This window comes from Crocodylus siamensis, chromosome 2, assembly GCF_052110815.1.
Source record: "Crocodylus siamensis isolate JL-2025a chromosome 2, ASM5211081v1, whole genome shotgun sequence".
Taxonomy (NCBI): Eukaryota; Metazoa; Chordata; order Crocodylia; family Crocodylidae; genus Crocodylus; species Crocodylus siamensis.
Genome location: NC_143396.1, coordinates 137,683,792 through 137,707,226, shown reverse-complemented (window position 1 = coordinate 137,707,226; position 23,435 = coordinate 137,683,792). Strand labels below are relative to the sequence as shown.

The 23,435-nt window shown below is 45.5% G+C and overlaps 1 protein-coding gene across 2 annotated transcripts in view; it reads right to left on the bottom strand.

Annotated features, from left to right (window-relative positions):
• FRAS1 (Fraser extracellular matrix complex subunit 1) overlaps positions 1 to 23,435 on the bottom strand; it is a 362,104-nt gene that overhangs the window by 267,069 nt on the left and 71,600 nt on the right. The gene's annotated exons all lie outside the window — the stretch shown is intronic.

Below are 23,435 nucleotides of genomic sequence, written 5' to 3'. Positions count from 1 at the left end.
CATCCAGTTGTCATGGGGCTTTGCACCATGTGGTAAGGACATTAGGATTTAATTCCCTTATATGAAACGTCAGAGTCATTTATCTGTTCACTCGCAGGGACTTGTAATTAAATGGACCACATCAACCATAGTTGTACAAGACGCAGCATTCATTATTCTGGGTATTCGTCAGTGCTGAAACAGGCAACACATAATTTTATTTGACTAAGTGCTCAATGATGTATTATGAGGAAGGGCACAACCCAATTTGATTTCAAGTCTATCAAGTAGTGAGTGGTACAATGTGACCAATAAGAGGAATCTTGGGGCAGGGACAAAGAGGAAGAGGAATCTTCTTCTGACAAATGAATTGGCTAAATATTCCTGGTATCCCTTCCTCCTAAAGTACAATTAACTGTAATAGTTGCAAAGGAAAAAATGGTTCACATCTGATAAACTCACATCACTGTAGCACACAAGCTCCGGCCCCCTCTCCTCCTCCCTCAAAAATGGGTGTGGGTAAGAGATACACAGAATCAGAATCAAGATAAGGGACTGGTACTTCAGACCAAAACGGACTTAGGTTACGTATGCTGTGGCTGCTTTCTTCTCTACTCATGTGGAGAAGGCAAGGGTCATTAGTCCCTCTCTAGGTTCTACCTTCCTAAAACTGTCACTAGAAAAAAAGAAATAAGTCAGAGTGGTTTCATTATTATTTAAAGTAATGTCGTGGGTGTTCTGCTGGCTAAACAGAACTTTCAACCCATTGCGATTATTCATCTTTCTAGCGCAGACAGCCAGCCACTTTTATTAACCTCAAAGCCCCAACAAATGAGCACCCAAAAGTATAATCACATTGTTATCCATCACTTAAAATGTTGCAGATAATTAACTTGGGTGGCACAGTATTTTCAAGGATACTCTAAGCATAGGCAGGTAATGGAAATGTTATTCATGAAGAAAAAAAGAGCATACCCTGGACAGGGGTGCTCAACCTCCAGCCCACAAGCCAAATCTGGCACACGCCACCGTGTCATCCAGCCCATAGAGCTCCTCTCCAGTACCTAGAGTGGTACTGCTCCCCTGCTCCCAAATCTCTGGACCTGTGGAGAGCCCTGGGCCCTGTACGCAGGACTGGGCAAGTGCAGTGCTGGGCTCCAGGGCCCAGTCCAGGTGGGCCAGGAAAGGGTGGCACTGAGACCTGAAGACCCAATCCCAGAGCACAGGCAGTAGATGGGGGCAGTGCTGGGCCCTCTGAGACTGAATCTGGCCCACAGATGGGCCCCGTGCCACTCGATTGACCCACAGGGCCAAAAGGTTGAGCACCATTGCCCTAGGAGATCAGGGTGCTACAGGCTCTAGTTTAGATGGCTGTATTAGAGGACGAACAATGAATCTGACATTCAAGTACGGTTCTACAACAACTAGTTTCTGTGCAAAAATGGTATCATTTCTCTCCTAGAAAATATGCACCAGTTACATATAAGTGAGGATTTATTTCTAGCTGCGACCTTAACATTAGGTGACATTCTTCCTATCACCTGCCTCCTCACAAGCATGCAAAGTTCTGCCAGCTGAATTCTGCCCTCTGCACAACACTACCATTGGTATTCATCGCTTTTATTGATGCCTGCAAGACCTCAAGTTTCTCAAGTGTACCTAAAAGCAGGATTTGGCCATTAGAAATCTGACATGTATGGTAACACAGAGCAGTCTGCCTACAGTTTCACAATGTTATATCATGGCAGATCCAGTAAGCGGTTTAGGAATGGAGGTGTAAAAACACCATAGCAAGGTGCTTCAAGACAACATCCACAGTATTAACAAGTCCATCATTCATTGGCTGGCTTGCCACAGGGACATGACAAGTACCTCTTGCTTGATCTACAAAGGGAGAAGCAAAGTGCCGAAGGTGGTCTTGAAGAAGAGCATATGAAATGCACTGAAGGGAAAAATATGATGACAATGGATGCAGCATATAGTCTGAAATACCAGGGTCATTGCTCTGTGTAACTTTGATGCTTATACCCTTCCCTAAGTGTGGCAAAGTGGGAACTGCCTGACTAGCCACAGTACTAGTCTTTCACCTGCCTCTGGGCACGCCACCTGCCTTTCTCACCTGCCATGCCTTGTTGTTCAAAAATTAAGGTCTTAATTAGGCAGGAGGCTGCCCTTCATATGCCCTGTTCTCCTGGGCCTATGTATGCAGCTCCAACCACTCCTACACTGCATCCCAAGCCTCGCAGATGTTCCTAGCAGCTGAGCTCTGCTCCGGCCTGAGGCCAGACTCAACTCATCCCATTATTAGGTCTCCCACTTTCTGCCCTATCACAGGCCACACTCATACCGCCTCCCTCTCACTGAGGCCTCTCTCACTCCACCGCCTCTCATGCGGTCTCTCATCATACTGCCCCTTCGCGGGACCCCTCTCATACCGCCCCTCCTTTTCCCAGGGCCACACTCACCCTGCCCTCGCCTGAAGGGTCCTGGGGCTTGTTCCCCTGCACTCTCTGGCTAGCAAATGTGCGGCCTCTTGGGCCTTTCCCGCAACCCTCATCCAAGCGAGCACTGGGTGGTTAGGAGAACACTGGAGTGACTCTGCCTCTAGTGCCTCACTGGCTTGCTCACCCAGCCGTTCTAAATCGGGGGCTCCTGACTCACCCCGCTGTTCACTTGCAGCACCTCCTCAGCCACCCCACCCAATCAGCCTCTGGCCCACCTGTGGCCTCCAGTGCCCAAAGGCTTACCTGGACCTAACCTGGCCCCCATGTTAGCAGGGCCTACCCTCAAGCCCCCTGCTCACTGGGGCCCATTTCACACCCTTTTCTCACAGGGCCTTATCTCAGGCCCCCTGTTCACAGGGCCTCACTAGTTACCCCTCTCGGCATTCACATGTTGTAACCATATCCCAGCCCCTAACTCCGGCCTCTCTCACTGAGCTCTGAGCCCCTCACTCTCACTGGGCTCCTTGCCCCCGCCACACACACACACACAGCCAGGGCTTCTAGCCTCTGGGCTCCTTGCCTCTTCACTAGGCTCCATGCCCTTTGCTAGGCTCTCCAGGCCTCCCAACTGCAGGTGCCCCACTGTACCCTGCTCTACACCTCCACCTGCACTGAGGCACCTACTCTGCCCCCTATGGGGGGTCTGGGGTCAAACACACACCCCGCAGGTTCAGGTGCCTCTGGCCCACCACTCTCACTCCTCAGGGTCTTGTACCCAACATGGGCTCAAGGAGCCAGAGCTATGCCTGGCCCCCAACCATCTCCGATGTTAAGTGAGCCACCTAAAGGTGTGGGCTGGGGTTTAGGTGCCTTATCTCACCTTCTTAGGTGCCTTATCTCACCTTCACCAGTGGTAACTGGCCTGGCATTTCTGAGGGGGCTGTTCCGCCATAAACAGCTCCAACAAGCCACCCATCCCCCAGCAGGTGCAGTTTTAGGTCTTGCCCAGGACCAAGGGCCTCCTAACCACCCCCATCAGCTCATGCCCTTACCTCCTGGTGTTACCAGAGCAGCAGCTTCACCAGAAGATGTTGCCTCATTGGTGCCAGGCGTCCAGTGCTGCCTCCAGCTCTGCTGGCCTGGGTCTTAAAATGGCCGTTCATCAGAGCTGGGCTGCATCTGCCAATTGACTCTTCAGGCTCTTAAAGTGTCAAACACTAGAGATGCTCTGCCACACACCTCTCCCCCCATAGAATAGTTCCTGGGGGATGTTCCCCCTGCTGCTCTGCCAAAGGTCTGTGAAGGCCCTCGAGTGGTGAGCACCCCCAAAGGTGCTCCACCACACTAAGCAACACAAACAACACCTTCAGTAGGCCACTACTCTCACAATCACAACATGAGACGGAACCTATATTCCAACTTCTGGTAAAATAACACACCATGCACTTTGACTACACATGGATGTCTAAGAGACAAGTCTGTTAATACTGCTGAGGTTAGAGCTAAGGTTTTGCATTATGTGGGGCATGCATGGTGTTACTGTACATGCTGGAGGTGGACAAGACAGCTTTTTACAAAGGTAGGTAGAGTTTGCCAGTAAAAACAGTGAATGTGACATTAAAATATGCTGTTAAAAGTACCTTAACTATTAACATACTTTGATGGGGTTGGCATGCCTTAGTGGCTCATTTAATTCACCTTTGCTATTTTTAAAAGAGAATAGTATTTCAAGGCTCTCAGGGACCCTTCACTTTGACAAACACCATATATTAAGATTACACCCCTAACTCTTAAGCCACTTAGAAGACTTCTGATGCTACACAGTGGGCACATCTACACATGTATTAACATGTTTTAGTTAATGCGCATTAAATCTAATACCTCTGAGCATTTACATACATATCTTTTTGTCCTGTAATGAGCTGGAGATCCTCCACTTCAGAGCAGACTCGATTAAGTGAGTCTGCTCTGCATACAAACTGATGCGAACTGTGCTGCGCTGTGTGCAGTTGTATAAGCAGTAAAATGCATGTCAGCATGCAGAAAAAGGTGGTGGTGTGCTTTTGAATTAAAACACTTCTGATGTGTTTTAGTTCAAAAGCACGCTGCTGCTGTTTTCTCATAACTGATGCACCTTTTGCCACTTACACAACTGCAAAATACACAGCACCAGGTACTTTTCAAAGTGCCAAATGCTGCAAACATGATCTCTATTGTAAGGTACTAAAAACATGTGCTTTAGCCTGTCTTCATTCACATTAACTAAAAAGCACAGGCTGCCTGTACACGGAGGCTGCTCCGGACATGCTAGAATTTCAAGAAAAATAAAGGAGTAGCACCTTAGAAAAGCTTCTGCAGTGACACTGATAGGAAGCTGCAGAGCTGGTTTTCTCATGTAACATGCATGACTATAGTTCTCACACTGTAAGCCATGAAATCATCCCAGCACACAACTCTTGACACATACTGTTTCCAGAGAGCTGAACACCAGGGAAATTGTTCTGCCCCCTTCCTTTAATTCTGAATGACTGAAAAACAGAAGTTTTCTTTACTGAAATCTAACAGCACACACTGAAGTGTGCAGCCAACCCCAATGCCAAGCAGCTGCTGCTAGACGGCTGCACATTTTGAAGTTCTAGCTTAGAATACAAGAGATTCCTCAGCCTCCTATCTGCCCTAAGAAATCCTATTAAACTGGAGATAAGCATACAAGTGTGAAGTATTGCTGAATAAAACACTGCCTCTGCAATCTGAACCTGCCTCTTCATGGGCTTGGATACAATCAGCCTTTCTCATCTCATGCTGTCACTCCATGCCCCCACTCACATAAACCATTTTTAATAGCTCTTTTTATTCCTTTAAACTTTTATGCGAGCAATGTTTTCTTTTTGATAGAGAGTTCTCCAGGGCATGTCTTCCACCAGCAGCCATCCAGTGGCTTGAAACTGTACCTGTTTCAGGCGATGCTTCTAGCTGCGATTGACTGGATGAACCCAGGCACCTAAGTGCTAAGTAGCAGTCACCTTTCAACCCATCCACCAGGTTTCTCCATGCCCTTTTATGCCAGCTCATAAAGGTGAGTGGCACATCTCATTCCATATCAGGAGGAGACAGGAAGGAAGCTGTTTTCATGTCACTTCCTGTAAAAAGGGGGATAAGCCAGTTACTTTGCAAAGGAAGCTAAGTGAGCATGAATTTTCATATCCCCATAAAGTCACATGAATCTCACAAAGCACACCATAGAGAAACTATCTGTCCACAACACTGCATCAGTAAGTAGAACTTGGGTCTGGCAGGGGTTTCCTGAGTCACAAGAATCTTGCTAACTGCCAAAGCTACTATTGGTTATTAGAGATCTAATGATTTTTTTAAATACAGGACTTGATGTTTTATTTATGGGAAAAAATAATCTAAAGATTTATCAATCCAATGCAAAGTAAAATGTTTCAGCTGGTGGACAAGGACTTGGGGAAACAGAAATGTTAGTCAGTGGTGATGTGTAAGGGGTACATGGAGGTGCATGTGCACCCCCTAGAGCACTGGTGTACCCCCTGACAGGCAGTGCTCCCTGCTTAGGCGACAGGCAGGGGGGGCAGGTGGGAGCGCTGGTGTCCCCGATACGAGTGCCAGCTGGGGCGTGGAGGTGCCAGGTGAGCTGTCGCTGGCACTTCCCAGCCAGCATGATTCACCCGCCCTGGTCACTGACTGGCCACTGGGGGGGCACATGCTCCCCCACTCAGGTAGCACTGGTTGCTCATGCTGTTAGTTAAGAACATTCTCCCATGTCCTCTTCTGCTGTTCTTGCCAAGGGAGAGCTCCCACTGTGGTGTCCAATAATGACCAAGTGGGTATCTTCAACACAATTAATTAAAGGGTCCTGAAGCCAGCCTTTGCAGAACCTGTGCTCTCAGGGCTGCAGCTGTGAAATTAAATGTGATCACTTGAGTGTTGCCTTAGTGTTTTACAGGTCTGTCTAACATTTCCTCCTTAAGTTCCTAAGGCAAAGATAAAGCTCTCTGAGATACACTGAAGCTAGAGCATCTCTTTAACTGAGTTTCACTTCACTAATTCAGTCCCACGTGCAGAAAGTTCAGAATAGCATACAGGAATGTGGCATTGTGGCAGGGTACGGTTGGTGCCTGCTGCTTTAAGGGCTAGGTCAGGCTTTCAGCAGTGCTTGATGGCCCAGCGCAAGGGACACCCAGAGCTGTGCGCCTGGGGTTCTGACTGGCTTTGGAGGTGAGGCCAGGGCCTCTATGACTAAAGATCCCGGTGGGGTCACACTTCAGAGGTGGAAGAGTACAGGGAGCTAGGTAGCCCACAATAAGGGTGGAATAGGCTGCCTGATTGGAGGGATCCAGCTGAGGTCCAGACTGAAGGATTATGGGGCCCAGTGTGGGGCCAGTGACATTAAAAATGGTGATGCCATCTGCAAGGCATGGTCTGTGGTGTAGGGAAGGTCTGAACCACAGATGGCACCCCCTGGCATCAAGGCATGTAATGGGCAGTCTCCTGCATTTACCACCAGTTTATGGAACAACAAAGTCGTGGCAGGAGAGACTGGATAGATTGCTCATAGAGACAGTGGGCAGGATGGCATGATTTCATAGATTTCATAGACATTAGGGCTGGAAGGGACCTTGGAAGATCATTGAGTCCAGCCCCCTGCACCAGGGGCAGGAAGCCAGCAGGGGTCATAGGATCCCAGCAAGATAAACATCCAAATTTCTCTTGAAGGTGTTCACCTCTGGTGGCAATCTATTCCAGACCTCAGGGGCTTGGACTATAAAGAAGTTCTTCCTTATATCCAGCCTGAAATGGTCCTGAAGGAGTTCGTGACCATTTGACCTTGTCATCCCCTGGGGCACTTTGGTGAACAGACATTCCCCCAGGTCCTGGTGGTCACCCCTGATAAGCTTATAGGTGGCCACCAGATCACCCCTGAGCCTGCACTTTTCCAGGCTGAAGAGTAAGGTCTGTTTTCCTGACCTCTGATCATGCGCGAGGCTTTTCTCTGGACTCTCTCAAGCTTCTCCACATCCTTTTTGAATTGTGGAGCCCAAAACAGTACTCCAGCTGTGGCCTCACCAAGGCCAAGTACAATGGGAGAATGACATCCTGGGATTTGCTTGAGAAGCATCTATGGATGCAAGCCAGCATTTTGCTCGCTTTACTAGCCGCAGCATCACATTGAAGGCCCATGTTCATCTTGTGGTCAGTCAGTCATGACCCCCAAGTCCTTTTTGTCTATAGTACCAGCCAGTATAACACTGCCAAGCCTACAAGCATACTGCAAGTTTTTCTTCCCAAGGTGGAGAACCTTACATTTTTCGGTGTTAAACACCATCAGGTTCTCGTCCACCCATTTGCTGAGCCTGTCCAGGTCAGCCTGGATCACCCGCCTGTCTTCTGGCGTGAATGCTTTGCCCCACTCTCTGGGTCTGACCACAGAGTCAATTCCCCAGTCAGCGAATCATGGTGAAGCCAAGGCCACAGTTGGCCAGTTTTGCCAACAGGTGATTATGGGATACCAGATCAAAGGCTTTTTTGAAGTCAAGATATATGACATCAATTTCTTCTCCCTTGTCCAGGTGATAGGTCACTTGGTCATAAAAGGAAATAAGATTGGTCAAGCAAGGCCCACCTGCAACAAACCCATGCTGGCTATCCCAAAGGATGCTGCCATCATCCAGTCTGTTAAGAATGGCTTCTTTGATAATCTTTTCTAAGACCTTCCCCAGAACAGAGGTCAGGCTGATGGGCCTGTAGTTTGCTGGATCCACTTCCCTCCCCTTCTTGAAGAGATCTGACCCCGAGAGTTGCTCCCTGTTACAGGTATCAATACCGACTGTAAACAGACCTTCTAAACAGTGGGCGACTTCTATCTGAAGTTGGGCACTCAAGCAAAATGGGATTTATAACACTTGGCCTAAGCACATTGCTGATGCTGATCACCAAGCCCTCCCTTATAACACAGGGACATCCAATTTTCCTCATTTTACAAGTGGGGAAAGCACAGACAGAATAAAGTGTTTCACCTAAAGTCATACAGAAGGAACTTTGGAGCAGGAACTTCCATCCACACCTCCCAAATCTTTCTTCCTGGAAATCAAGGGGACTATTTCTGTACTCACAGTTAGACACTGGATTAACTAGTTTCTCAAATAGAATCACAGCTTTAGATCCTTTGATTTCTCACTCTCTTTCCCCTGTCTGGTCCTAGAGTTCTGCTGTCAAACACAAAGTGTGTGACAGTGGCAGGAGTATAGAGGTGGCAAACACCAGGACAACCTGCTTTGATTCAAAAATCAGTATTCTGTCTTAATAAAAGTGTGACTATAGGGGGTTAAATTCCTGTTTATCAGTCGCATACAATAATTCTTTCCTTGATTACAAAACAGAAGAGTATCATGTTTTGTACTTTAATCAAGCCACAAGGAACATTTGAAGGGTTTTCTTTGTATGCTCACAGCATTACCTCTGGCAGGTAAACACAGTAACTCATGACTGAAAAGGATACGGCAAGTTATTCATATATGCCTCAAGCTGATTGCAGTCAGTGACAGAATGCAGCTTGCTGTCTGTGTCAGGGTGGGAGGGCTTTACCCATGTTTTTATTCGCAGCCCTTAATAAGAGCAGGCTACACTCTGACCTGGATCATGACTTATGTCTGAACTTTCCATTGAAGAGATGCCAATATTTGTAAATTGACCCTAGCGGGTTCATTTTTTATTCTGTCGTCTGCTAATTGTACCAGGCATTTTACACACAAAGTACCTTCATAAAGAGGAAACGATGAGCAGAATACATAGACATAATGGTTCTGCATACAGGAGACCTGTTTCTCCCTGGCACAGTCTCTCCATCAAAGGTTTTCTTAATAGAACCAGTTTTCAACACTCAACAGATGGCTCATTCATACCTCCCTACTTCACGGGAAGGAAGTGAATTGTATATTTAGAGACCAATCCAAAACCCAGCAAAGTCAATGGGAGGTATTCCAATAGCTTTAGTGAGTTTTGGATAAGGTGCTTGGGACCAAAGGCAAAGAGGCAAAACAAGCTGTTTTATAACACTAGGCAAGCAATCGCTCCATGGGAAAAGAATCCACTAGGTGGGAAGAATTCTTGCAAGCCTGAGTTAGGGGCTCCTGACCCCAGTCCTTGCCCCTCCTAGGTTATGGGCTCCTTTGATCCATCATTCTTGTAGATTTAGATTAGACATCCGCAAGAACTACTTCACAGTTAGGGCGGCTAGGAGCTGGAACCAACTTCCTAGGGAAGTGGTGCTGGCTCCTACCCTGGGGATCTTTAAGAAGAGGCTTGATGACTACCTGGCTGGACTCATTTGAGTCCAGTCTTTTCTCCCGCCCAGGCGGCGGGTTGGACTTGAAGATCTACAAGGTCCCTTCTGACCCTACTTCTATGATTCTATGATTCTCCACCTGTGACCCCTGGTCTTTGGCCCCTCCAACTGGGCCTTGGCCCCGCTCCTAGGCCAGTTGAGACTCCTGGGCTCCCCTGGCCTCACCAGTCTGAAGCTTTGGCCTTCACCCATACCTCTAGGCTCCGGCCCTGCTCCTGGGCCAGTGAGACCTTTGGGCTCTCTGGCTCTGCTTACACTTGCCCCTCCTGGGCTCTAGCCTCAGTCCTAGTGACTGCGCCCCCCAAGACCTGGATTCTTGGCCCCTCCTACAACTCAGGCTCTATTGCCGAGTCAACACTCCCAACTCCACCCCTGCTGGGCTACAGGCCCCTGGCCCCACCTACTCATCCCCTCCTGGGCTCAAGCGCTCTTCCTCTGGGCCCCTGGCCTCTGTTCAGTGTTCCCAGGCCTCTTACATCCAGGCCTGCCAGGACTTCCTCCTCTCCTCAGTCCCTTCCTCAAACCTCCAGAGTTGCTGATCCCAGTTCAAAGTTATTCAAGATCCCTGCTGCAGCCCTGCTGCCCAGAAGCTTCTTTCTCCATGGCTCTCAGGGCTAGACTGCCTGACCAGCTCAAGCCCTGGGTTTATATCCTACTAGCCCAGCCCACTCCTAGTCAGGTGGCTCACACATTGGCCCCTGCCACACCTCCTGCCTTCTCTGAAAGTAGCGGGAGCACCAAGCTTTTCTTATTTATGAATTCAGTTCTCATTAAAGCTGCAAAGGAGGATGCACAAAATCTAGTAGCCACAATACAGGAGACAAAAAAGTAAATGAAGGTGCAAAATGGACAGTTCTATGGAACATTATCATTTTGCCTATAGAAAAAGCACAGTATTTAGAAATATGGATTCCATTCTTGACCTACACAGAAGACAAAGCTTCAGTAGCCAGCATAGGTGATGCATAGAAGGAGCATGGGGGGAAGGTACATGCCCCATCCCACCCCCCTGTGATTGTCCCCTGATGGCTGGTGCCCCTCTGAGATTGTGGGGGTGCCGGGAGAAACACCAGTGGCACTTCTGGGTTTGCCGCCAGCACTTCCAGTTACACTCCCTCCACCCCCCGGTCAGTGATCAGCCACTGGGAGACCCCCTCCCCCAGTTGGTGATTGGCCATTGGTGCCACCCCAGAATCAGGAGGCACCAGTTGCCCATGGCAGCCAGCAAGCGAGTCTTTATCCAAACTCCTTGAATATTAATATTTATGTATGTTATATATACATGCATAAATATGTGTACATGTATTATTCACGCAACATGAAAAATATATATATTATGTGAATATATTCATTATATTGATAGCAGACGCAATGGTTTACAAAATTATTGTATATCATTTGCTCTGTAAAGATGTAATAATTTCAACCTCATGCAATTCCTGTGTATTCCTCCTGTTTGGAGTGTTGTTTCTATAGCTGCCTAAATAAAAAGCTTAAATAAAGACAGAATGTGGCTATTTATAGTGGTAGCTTTTATGGCAGGAATATTTGACAATTATGAACAGGTAGGGGACCATCGAGTCTTTGCACAATGGATACCAAACTTGCACTGGATGACAGCAACTTTTAGTTACTCATTGACTAATTGGACTGCATTTGAACCAGTCTCCTTGTGCTAAAGGTTACTGGATCTATTACTAGCATTAGTTATAATTATTTATTAAAATATTATTAACATCCACAAAAGTGTCCAGGTTTTGCATTTAACTTGCCTAAAATACCCAGCGATCCTGTGGAAAATTTGGGAAGGGATATCATGTTGTGTCTTAATTTCCATTAGAAAAAAGCATTTCTTCAGCTCCCAAAAGGAAGTCCACAGCAATCGCTAAACCAATACAAGGGCTTTTTCAGAAGAATTATCACCTGTTAATTTCTAACCATTTCTCCCTTCCTGTTACATTATAGGTAAATATATTGAATAAAAAGGTTAACAATTAAGCTTTTTGTTACACTTTGTTAGGTCATTTCTTCTTCTTGAAGAAAACGTTAAGATAACATCTTGCATATGTCAGTGATATATACTACATGGAGAACATGACATGTCTCTCATATTTGTTTCATAAAAACAATTGTATATATAGCTCATAACTACCACAGTCTAACTTAAGTCTGCTATATAGATACAGTGTTTTATAGGGTATGTCTACACATTGCCATACGGCAACATTGTTAAGGTGTCATGATTTAGTACTTCCTTTTGAAAGCACTAAAGTACGATGCAGTATGGGCAATTACTACACTGTGCAGGCACTGCATGCTTAGATTTCCCAGGTGTGTTGCTGTAGTGGGGTGTTATATCTGGGGAGCGCACTACTATGGCAACATAATTGATGATCATGTGTAGACCCGTGTGATTGCTACATCGCCATAGCATCCCGTACATCAACATAGCACACTGCTACGTTGCCATAGGGCAACATGCAGACACACCCATATTTGTCTAATTTAATGTTCTATAAAAATGTTATCTCCTTCCTTTTTATAATTTGAACAAGTGCGGAATATTATTTACTCTTCTGTTAAATCATATTTCTGTGAGCAAAGTATCAGCTTAACACAATTGGAACACGTTTAGAATATATATTAACAGCATATTTGCAGAGCTCTTACATACAAGACTTTTCCTAAAAATGAATATTTTTAATTTATAATGTATACTTTAATTACAAAAGCTATTTTTATCCACCTGATGTGCCAATAACCCTCAGGAAAAGGCAGCAGAAAGTAAATATATATTCTTATCTTGTGTGTCTGAGCACAATATGTATGTCTTCTCTTACGGACAGTCAGAGAGCTATCACAAGCATTTGCCATTTGCCTGTTGCTTCATGCCTGCTGTTTGCTCAAGAATTTCTCCACATTCAGTCAGACTACATTCCCAGTTTTATAGATATATGTGAGCATGTTGTTTACACTTCCTGACATTTCCATTACAATACATTTTCATCCCGAACAATTTCAATTTTCAGGAGCTTGTGGTACCTAACAATCTAACAATAAAATTAAAGAGTGAACTCCAGACATTAAATCAAGAAAAAACACCAAAATAACTTTTCGTATTCCATTTGCAGATGGACCCCTTGTCCAGAACTTGCCTTAGCCATCTTTGACCCAGTACAGAGAATTATTTCACCTGTAAAGAAGCAAGGATTTTTGTGAGGGATAGCTTTTACTGGACCAACTGTATAGTTGGGAGAGATACAGACAAGCTTTTGGGTAAAAAGTACCCTTCGCCATGTCCCATGAAGTATGAAGAGTACTACTTCATGATCTAAAACTTATCTATATCCCTTCCAACTATACAGCTTGTCCAGTAAAACATACCCCCAGAAAAATCCTTGCCTCTTTACTGACAAAACCATTCTCTGTACTGCAGCAAAGATGGCAAAGATAAGTTCTGAACTAAAGAGGAAAAATCCTTGCCTCTCAAATTCTTGCTGAATCATCATGGCTACAATACCCCAACTGTTACTCAGGAAAGGCATTTGGCTTAAAACTACAGCTGGGAACATACTTTCCCTCCAGAAACAGAGTGCCACACGTAGGAAAAAAAAGAAAATGTCATAAAGGCTTCTGCATTGTACCCCTCAAGGGAAATGGCTCAGAAGTCAGAAATATCAGCCAGAAGCAACACATTCATATAGAGCATCCAATCCTCAAACCAAACAAAAAACACAGCCTAAATTAAAAAGGCATAATAACGTTTATGGCACCAGGAGCTTTCCCCCTGAAAAACCATCATCTATACGTGATTTGTGTTTTTAAGATGATTTAATTATTTTTTTCATAAAAGCTTCTCCTCTATTTTACTTACTGAAGTAAAAATATTATCTAGTATTTACAGAGAAAAGACTGTAGTTTCAAAACAAGATTAGCTCCCTGCTGTGAAAAGGAAGGTAATTTTTATCATCTCAAAAATTCCTCTATCTCAAATCAAAGCCCTAGGAAAGGTAATGGCTACAGAGGGACCCTCTCATCGCGTTCAAAGCTTTTCTCCTACTTAGAACAATTTGGAATACATTCGTGCCTACAGACCCCTAACTGGCATCCCAGCACTCCACTATGATATACGCCGGAAAAACAAAAAAACAAGAACACTGCCCTAAAGATCTTCCTGTCCAATAAAGAGAATGAGAATTGGGAGACATATTTCACTCTATCACATGCCTTCAAGCTGAAAGACATGATAATACCCTATTCCATGCACCAGAAAATAAAAAAAATCCTCATAGACACAAAGAAGGGAATCTGAAGACAGGTTTGGTAGGAAAGTTCACAAAAATATGCTTACGGGATGAAAACACAGACCAGTGATTCAAGTTTGCACTCTGGCACATATTTCTTGGCTAACTTCAGTCAAGACCCTTAGCCTGCCATTGCTCCATATGTAAAAAGGGAAAAATAACACTTATCTTAAAGGAGTGCTGTAAAGGCAAACACATTACAGAGCAGGAGGTACTCCACTACTGTGGAAATGAAGGCCATATAAGTATCCAAGATATATCCAAGATATATAGGATTTAAAAGACAAAGTAAAGGCTGTTCTTTGGCTTAGCTTCCCAAGTATAAAAGCAGAGCACAGCGCTACTTCTATCTTTCTTGTCTGTTTAGATTATACACTCTTAGAGGTATGTGTCCACACAATGGAGCTTTCTCATCTTCCATATGGCTTCTAGATACTAGTGCAATACAAATCATTGCAACGTTGATAAAAAGGGTTAGTTAGAGTGATGTGATCCTAAAAATAGATTTGGGTTCTATTTCCATTTTGATTTTTCTTTTATAGGCATTGCCCATTTTTATACTTGTTATAGGTAAAAGGCAGAAACAACAGTCTTTCCTGCCTAAAAACAGGGGGGCTGGACCTGATGATCTCTTGAGGTCCTTTCTAGCCCCTAACTTCTAGGAACCTATAAACATATGAAAGTTTTGTTTTTCAACTTTTTTTTTTAAACTTTAGTTGTTTGGCAACTTTCCTAGTTCATGGCCTCAGGAAAGCAACGTCTGTCTCTGCTGAAAAATGAGCTAACAGAGATTCCATTGATACTCCACTCATCAGCTTTGTAAAAGTACTCATGTTTAAATCATACACAAGAAACCAAACACAAACTGACTTCCTGTACTGCCCTTGGAAAAAAGGGAGAAAACAAGCAGGGTTTGGTTGTTCAGATGCATATAACACTGTACAAGCAAGGTTACATTTTGTCTTGACAGTACTCAGCAGTCAGGTATAATGTATTGTAAATACATAGTTGAACGTTTTCTTATATACAGTAATTTTAAAGAAAGGCAAAGAAAAGAGAAACATGCAATATTTTCTATTACACTATACAATCTGCCATTTCCTGGAAGGATGGCACTTGATCTGTTTATAGATACGATTCTATAACATGGTCGCATGTAATAATAAGGGACTTCGAGGCAGTGACCAGAAGGTTCAGTCTAGTTCTATGTTCCTAAAAGGGTGTTTTAAGGAAAAAGGTCACATTAAAAATGAAATATTTGTAATATTTAAGATTTAATCTCACCTCTGGCCAAACAACATGCAGTATTAAAACTGGAAATATTTTTAAATCTGGTTTACGCTCTCCATTTATACTGCTCTTTTGTTTGTTTTGTTTAATTTTTATTTTCACCTTAGCTTGAAAAGAGCTTATTTTCTGGTTCTCATGCATTTAGACAGAGGCTTTACAAGAGAAGCTTTTCACTTAAAAGGACAAAAATCCCCCAAGTAGACAGCCAAAATTTCAGCTCTTAAGTCTAGATCCAAGAGCCTGCCTAAAGTGTCTGAGTTTTGAAAGCACTGAATAGGCAGCAATTCTCAGTGAAGTCATTGAGAGCAAAAGGTTGATCAGTGCTTCTGAAAAACATGGCTACTTACCTAGATCAGAACCTAATTTTGAATGAATTGACTAAAATTGCTCTTCCTTATTTTTTAAAACAACCGTGTGTGTGTGTGTGCGCACACACGTACAAACACATACATGTATGTGTTTGAGAAAATCTTTTTTACCTTGAATAGAAAAAGCGTTCAGAGAAAGAGCCAGCAGTAAGGTACACATACTACACTGGGTGTGCATTTACTACCCAGTGTATTACTACCCAGTGTAGGTTACGCAGTAACCAAAATTATTGCACAATATGGGCATGCATCTCCACATGCACACCTGTACTGTACAGTAAATATGGTGATTTACACTGACTTGAGTGTAAATTTGATCCCTGCATTTGATATCTGCAATACTGCACAGTAACTAATTGGGCATAAAGTTGATACCTGCATGATGCAGGTACCAAATTTATGCCCAGTTAGTTACTGCACAGTAATGCACGTGTAGATGCATTACTACACAGTAACCCAGGGAGTCTCCCTGCCGGGTCTGCCCAGCCGCTAGGGGGCCAGCCTGAGCCCAGCCCCAGGGCTCCTGGCTGGCTGCCTCTCCTCACTTCCCCCTGGGACTCAAGTTAATCCTAAATGCTGGCAGCTGGCTCTGGCTTCAGTTTGGGACTAAAGTTAGTCTCAAGGGCTAGCAGCCATGTGGCTGGAGGCTGGAGCTCCCCCAGGTGGCCACAGGGGCACATGGCAAGCTGCTCTGACCTGCACATGTAGACATCAGCATATACTTGTTCACTGTGCAGTAATTTACTGAGCAGTAAATTTAAGCCGGCGTAAATAGACATGTAGACATGCCCAGTGTATGGTTGTGGGTTACTAATTTGCATACTCTTTGGGAGTCAAGGGATAAATACTTTGTACTTTGTAAGAGTGATGGAAAAAATTCTTTGCCTGCAGGTCCTAACGTATGATATCATAAAATGCAAATACCTGAAAAGAACACAGATCTGCCCATTAACCTAGTGAGCTAAACTGTATAGCTGTAAGCACATGTTCAGCTCTGATTAATGTTTACTTTTATCTGCGGCATCGTAATGCTAAAGCAAAACAGTGGACTTCCGGCACTGCTTGGAATGAAGAGAATAATGAGAAGAAGAAGGAGTAGGCAGAAGATTATCCTGTTTTCAGGTGTCGGTATTTTAATGCAGTAAAGAAGTCCCATTGGTTTACTGGCATGGCAATGGGTTATGAAGGTGCTCTGGGTCAGAATACAAGGGGGTTGGGGGAAGGGACCTAACGGTGGGGGTCTACTATAGGCCACTTAACCAGAGGGAAGAGCTGGACTAGGAATTCTCAGGTCAGCTCACGGAGGTAGTTAAGTCAAGGGACGTGGTCATCATGGGTGACCTGAACTTTCCAGACATCTGCTGGGAAAAGCAGTCAGCCAGGTCTGACCACTTACGGAGGTTCCTAGCCACGTTACAGGACCTCCACCTAACCCAAGGGTTGCACAATCCCACCAGGGGAAATGCATTATTGGACCTGTTCCTGGTCACAGACAATGACCTGGTGAAGGGACTGTGGGTTCTTCACCACCTGGGCGATAGCAACCATCGCCTACTGGAATTCACCATCCAGTGCAGGGTGTCAAAGGCCTGCAGCAAGGCAGCAGCCCTGGACTTCAGGAGGATAGATTTCAATGAGGTAAGGAGACTAGTCAGGGAAGCACTGAGGTCTCGGAGGGGAAGGGATTTGGGAGTCCAAGAAGAGTGGTCGTTCCTTAAGGAGACGATCCTCCAAGCTCAAAGGGTGACAATCCCCACGCAGATGAAATGGGGCAAAAGTGCTCAAAAGCCCCCATGGCTCACCAAAAGCATCCAGGAATGTTTCAAAGCCAAAAAGGAGGTGTACACCCAATGGAAGGGAGGGGCCATCACCAAAGTGGACTATACCTCCATTGCTTGACATTGTAGCAGGGCTGTTACGAAGGCTAAGGCAGAGATGGAACTGGGACTAGCGACCCAGATCAAAGATAACAAGAAGTTCTTTTTTAAATACATAGGGGGTAAAAAGAAGGTATGAAGTAACATGGGGCCTCTGCAAGACATGCTTGGTAATGTGGTGGTAGCACCAGATGACAAAGATAATCTCTTTAACAAATTCCTTTCTTCCATTTTTCTGAGCAGGGACAGGGACATCCCCCGCACTGGGAATATGGACGGACCCAAGGGAGGCGCAGCCAGGCCCAGGGTCAGTGAGGACCTAGTTAAGGAACTTCCGGAGGGACTAGACGTGTTCAAATCAGCAGGTCCTGAGGATCTCCACCCCAGAGTGCTGAGGGAATTGGCTGAGGTCATTGCAGGACCCCTGGCAGCTTTACGAGCACTTGTGGTGCTCTAGCGAGGTGCCAGAGGACTGGAAAAGAGCCAATGTGGTCCCCATTTTCAAAAAAGGGAGGAAAGAGGACCCAGGAAACTATAGGCCCATTAGTTTTACCTCAGTCCTGGGAAAGCTCTTTGAGAAAATTATCCAGGAGCACATCTCCAATGGACCAGCAGGGGAGATTATGCTTAGGGACAATCAACATGGGTTCATTAGAGGCGGGTCCTGTCAGACAAACCTGGTTGCCTTCTACAACCAAGTCACAAAATCCTTGGATGCAGGTGTCGCGGTGGACGTAGTCTTCCTGGACTTTAAGAAGGCCTTTGACACTGTCTCTCACCCCATCCTCATTAAAAAATTAGGCAACTGTGGTATCAATACCTACACAGCCAGATGGGTCGCAAACTGACTGGGATTCAATGCTGACAAGTGCATGGTACTGCACCTGGGGAGGAAGAACCAGCAGCATACCTACAGACTCAGGAATTCCCTTCTTGTCAGCACAGAGGTGGAAAAGGATCTTGGAGTCATTGATGATTCCAAAATGAACATGGACCGCCAGTGTGGGGATGCAGTCAGGAAGGCTAGCCGCACCTTGTCATGCATCCATTGATGCATCATGAGCAGGTCCAAGGAGGTGATCCTCCCCCTTTATGCAACATTAGTCAGGCCGTAGTTGGAGTACTGTGTCCAGTTCTGGGTGCCGCACTTCAGGAGCGATGTGGACAGCATTGAGAGCATCCAGAGGAGGGCCACTCACATGATTGGGGGCAGCAGGGCAGGCTCTGTGAGGACAGGCTACGGGATCTGAACCTGTTCAGCCTCCACAAGAGAAGGCTGAGAGGGGATCTGGTGGCCATCTATAAACTTGCCACGGGGGACCAGCAGGCAATGGGAGAGTCCCTGTTCCCCTGAGCACTACCGGAAGTAACAAGGAGTAACAACCATAAGTTGACTGAGAGTAGGTTCAGGCTCGACATCAGGAAGCACTACTTCACAGTCAGGGCAGCTAGGAGCTGGAACCAACTTCCAAGGGAAGTGGTGCTGGCTCCTACCCTGGGGGTCTTCAAAAGGAGGCTAGGTAATTACCTGGCTGGGTCATTTGACCCCAGTACTCTTTCCTGCCATGGCAGGGGGTCAGACTTGATGATCTGCTTAGGTCCCTTCCGACCCTACCAACTATGAATCTATGAAAAAGGGCATTCTTAACTTAAAAATGATAAACTGTCAACAAATCATCTTTGCCTGCATCACTAATGCCACCCTATACAGGGGTTGGCAACCTTTTGTCATGACAGGGCCAGAACCTGAAACCTGCTCTCATGCCAAAGGCCACAAAGCTTCACCCCCACTGAGAGCTCAGACCTGAACCCTCTGCAGCAAGGTTAAAGGCAAGCTCTAGAGAGTAGCAGAGAAGGCTGTGGAGGAGGGTACTGCAGAGGGGATGGGTAGCTTGGTGTAACTGCATGCTGCCCAAATTCCCCATGCCACACAGGCTGGGTTGGATCGTCCCCTTCATGTAGGTTGCCGACAACTCCCCTGCAGTACTGCCAGTCTCTAAGGCTTCACAAAGCATGAATCAGGCCCTCAAAATCCTGAAACTGGCTTTTAAATAATGAGATATTCTAACAGATACTAAGTGTAATGGTTTGGGTTTTTTTTGCCAATCATTTGTTAACTATTAGAGGTCATATGGACCTAAAGACCACAGCCATGAGACTCTCTCTTTTTCTTCTTTTTTTTTTAATGAATATCAGCTTTCATTCTTCTTCATCGTCATCATTGCATCTCCAGTCCAAACTTTCTATATGGTCTGCTCCCAATATTCTGCACAGGCCATTGCTTCTGGTGTTGGCATTGCCAAATTTAATGGGGTGCATTGCGGTGCTACAGGGCATCTCAGGAGATGATCCATGGTTTGCTTTTCATGACAAACACATTGGTCAGTTGTAGAGGCCCCATGATTTCATGAAGAAATTGTATCTGCCGAGACCCACTCAACTGGAGTCGGATGCTAGCTCCTCAGTGGGGGTAATTCTTTGCCAGCTTTCATTAATCACACAGTTCAAGAAGCTGAGGCTTTAAGGAAAATATAAATGGTCATGTAAGTTGGTAACACTGATTTAACTTATTTAAGAGTGAATGATTTTTTAAAATTACAATTCCTTATGATCTCTTTACTTTTGGATTTCTTTCAGTTTCAAAAGTGAAAAATCAATTAAGTCAATTTTACTTTCAGTTCTTGCTGTTGCAAAGCTGGCGCTTAAAACACTATGGGGCATGTTTTATAGGTTTAATATTGTGTTCACTGGACTTTTTTAAAGCTGGATAAATATTACTTATGATTTCAGATTACATGAAAGTGTAATTTTACAAAAGTTTCATTTGGGGCCTACTCTAAACTGCCAGCATCCCTTTGACACTGCTGGTCAAATCAATTTCTGTATAATCACATGGACTTGTGTGGAGTTATTCTGGCAATTAATTTGGTCCTATACATTTCCTCTCTCAAGTCTTCACAATTATTAGAGAATCAATCAACTGTTTTCAGCTTGAGAATATTAGCAGAAATTGCATTTAGCATATCAAATAAAACTGGACTGCTGAGTAAGAAGAATTCAATGCACATTAGTAAAAAAAAAAAAAATTATTCTCAGTTCAGGCTACATTGGCTTAACCAGATAAGAAGTTTAAAAGCCTGTGGTTTAAAACTGCAGCACTTAAGCATAAGAGGAGGAGGAAGAAACAGCTTCAAAGGATTTGGACACAGAGGGAATTTTAACATTTCCTAATGTGCAAGTTTTATTTTCTCCCCTCCCCCACACAAAGGTTACAGTACCGCCACTGAGTTAGCTTAGTAAGGTTTATATAACATTACAGTTATTTAAGTTAGCTTTCCAGCTACTAGCTGCATCTTCCCCAAACCTAGAGTTGTGCAAATTCCTTAATAACGGGTACATTTCAAAAGGTGGTACAAGCTGATGATTTTTTTTATTTCTACACTTCTGATCTCACATCTGCTTAATCAGCTTAATCCCACTGCAACTTCCTTGATTTCTCTGGTGTTACTCCTGATTTATACCAGTATGGCCTACAGGGAACAGAAATCAAGGCATTCAAAATTACATGTCATTCTTTTATCACAGTAGGAGAAATATGTTCCTTTAAAACCTCAAGGCATGTGTATTCTGTTGCATGTAAAGAGGCCCAGAGAAGTTACACTTCTCCTTAAGCATCAGCTGCCACTGCCAAAAAAGCAAGGTTTTTACTTCATTATAACTAATACACATAAGCATTCCTGAGGTGAAAATACAGTGAAGATGAGACATTTCAGTTTTACCACATGGAAAGCTAGGCAAGGTTGACAATATATGTTACCCGTTTCCCCACTCCTCACCCCAAAAATTTAAGACCAGAAAAAAAAATTGTAATTATGAAATCCAACTTCTCAGTGGTTGGGGGGGGCACATGCCCCATAGGTTACACCAGCAGGGCGGGAGATGCACATCATATACACCTACAGAAGGGTGAGCGCTCCCCCACCCTATTGCGCCTGTACACTGTAGCACCCTGGGGCTGGGTCAAGCCCCGTAAGCCAGTGGAGAGAGGAAGAGCCTCAAGCCCCCAAGCTACTGCTGCAGACAGAGCGAGGGGTAGCTGTGGCCAGTGGCCGAGTTGTGAGCCTGAGAGCCACATGTTAACCCATTGCGGGCTGCCAGTTGGAAAGTCCCGATCTAGTCTGTTCTCTAACATAAAAGCCTATCAAGAACTTCACTAAGTCAATTAATTCCTGCTTCAAGTACAACTGCAAGGGTTTAACTAGAGCACATCTTACAGAAAAATTGCCAATCTTTCTTTAGAAATTTCCAGTGATGCAGACACCATTGCAACCCCTTGTTTCATAGTTTCAGTTAGTAGGGTCGGAAGGGACCTGAGCAGATCATCAAGTCTGACCCCGTGCCATGGCAGGAAAGAGTACTGGGGTCAAACAACGCCGGCAAGGTGATTGTGAACCCTTGTCTTAAAGACCCCCAGGGTAGGGGCCAGCACCACTTCGCTTGGAAGTTGGTTCCAGATCCTAGCCTCCCTGACAGTGAAGTAGTGCCTCCTGATGTCTAGTCTGAATTTACCCTCTGCCAGCTTGTGACCGTTATTTCTAGTCACTCCTGGTAGTGTTCGGGGAAACAGGGACTCCCCCAATGCCTGCTGGTCTCCCCTGACTAGTCTGTAACAGGCCACTAGATCCCCTCTCAGCCTTCTCTTGTGGAGGCTGAACAGGTTCAGGTCCCGCAGCCTCTCCTGCCCTGCTGCCCCCGATCATGCGAGTGGCCCTCCTCTGGACCCTCTCCATGCTGTCCACATCCCTCTTGAAGTGCGGCGCCCAGAATTGGATGCAGTACTCCAGCTGCAGCCTTACCAGTGCCGCACAGAGGGGGAGTATCACCTCCCTAGACCTGCTTGAGATGCATCCGTGGATGCATGACAAGGTATGGCTGGCCTTCCTGCCTGTGTCCCCACACTGTCGGCCCATGTTCATTTTGGCATCAATAATGACTCCAAGATCCTTTTCTGCCTCTGCACTGACGAGAAGGCAGTTCCCCAGCCTGTAGGTATGGTGCTGGTTCTTCCTCCCCAGGTCCATCACCTTGCACTTGTCAGTGTTGAATCCCATCTTATTCTCATCCACTCACCCCTGTAACCTGTCTAGGTCTGACTACAGCCTATTCCTTCCTTCTAGCGTGCCCACATCCCCCCACATCTTAGTGTCATCAGCAAATTTCAACAGGGTGCTTTTTACCCCTTTGTCCAAGTCACTGATGAAGATGTTGAACAGTGCAGGCCCGAGGACTGAGCCCTGGGCAACCCCACTGCCCACATCCCTCCAAGCTGAAAATGACCCATCCGCTACCACTCTCTGGGTGCAGCCCTCCAGCCAGTTGGCGACCCATTTGACTGTGTAGGTGTCGACATCACAGTCGCCCAGTTTTTTAATGAGAACGGGGTAAGAGACAGTGTTGAAGGCCTTCTGAAAGTCCAGAAAGACTACATCCACTCCTACCCCTGGATTTGGTGACCTGGTCATAGAAGGCCACCAGATTGGTCTGACAGGACCTGCCTCTAATGAACTGTGTTGGTTGCCCCTAAGCATAATCTCCCCTGTTGGCCCCTCATGGACATGTGCCAGAAAAATTCTCTCAAAAAGCTTACCCAGGACTGAGGTAAGACTAACTGGCCTATAGTTCCCTGGGTCCTCCTTCCTCCCTTTTTTGAAGATGGGAACCACATTGGCCCTCTTCCAGTCCTCTGGCTCCACATCAGAGCACCACGAGTACTCGTAAAGATGTGCCAGGGGTCCTGCAATGACCTC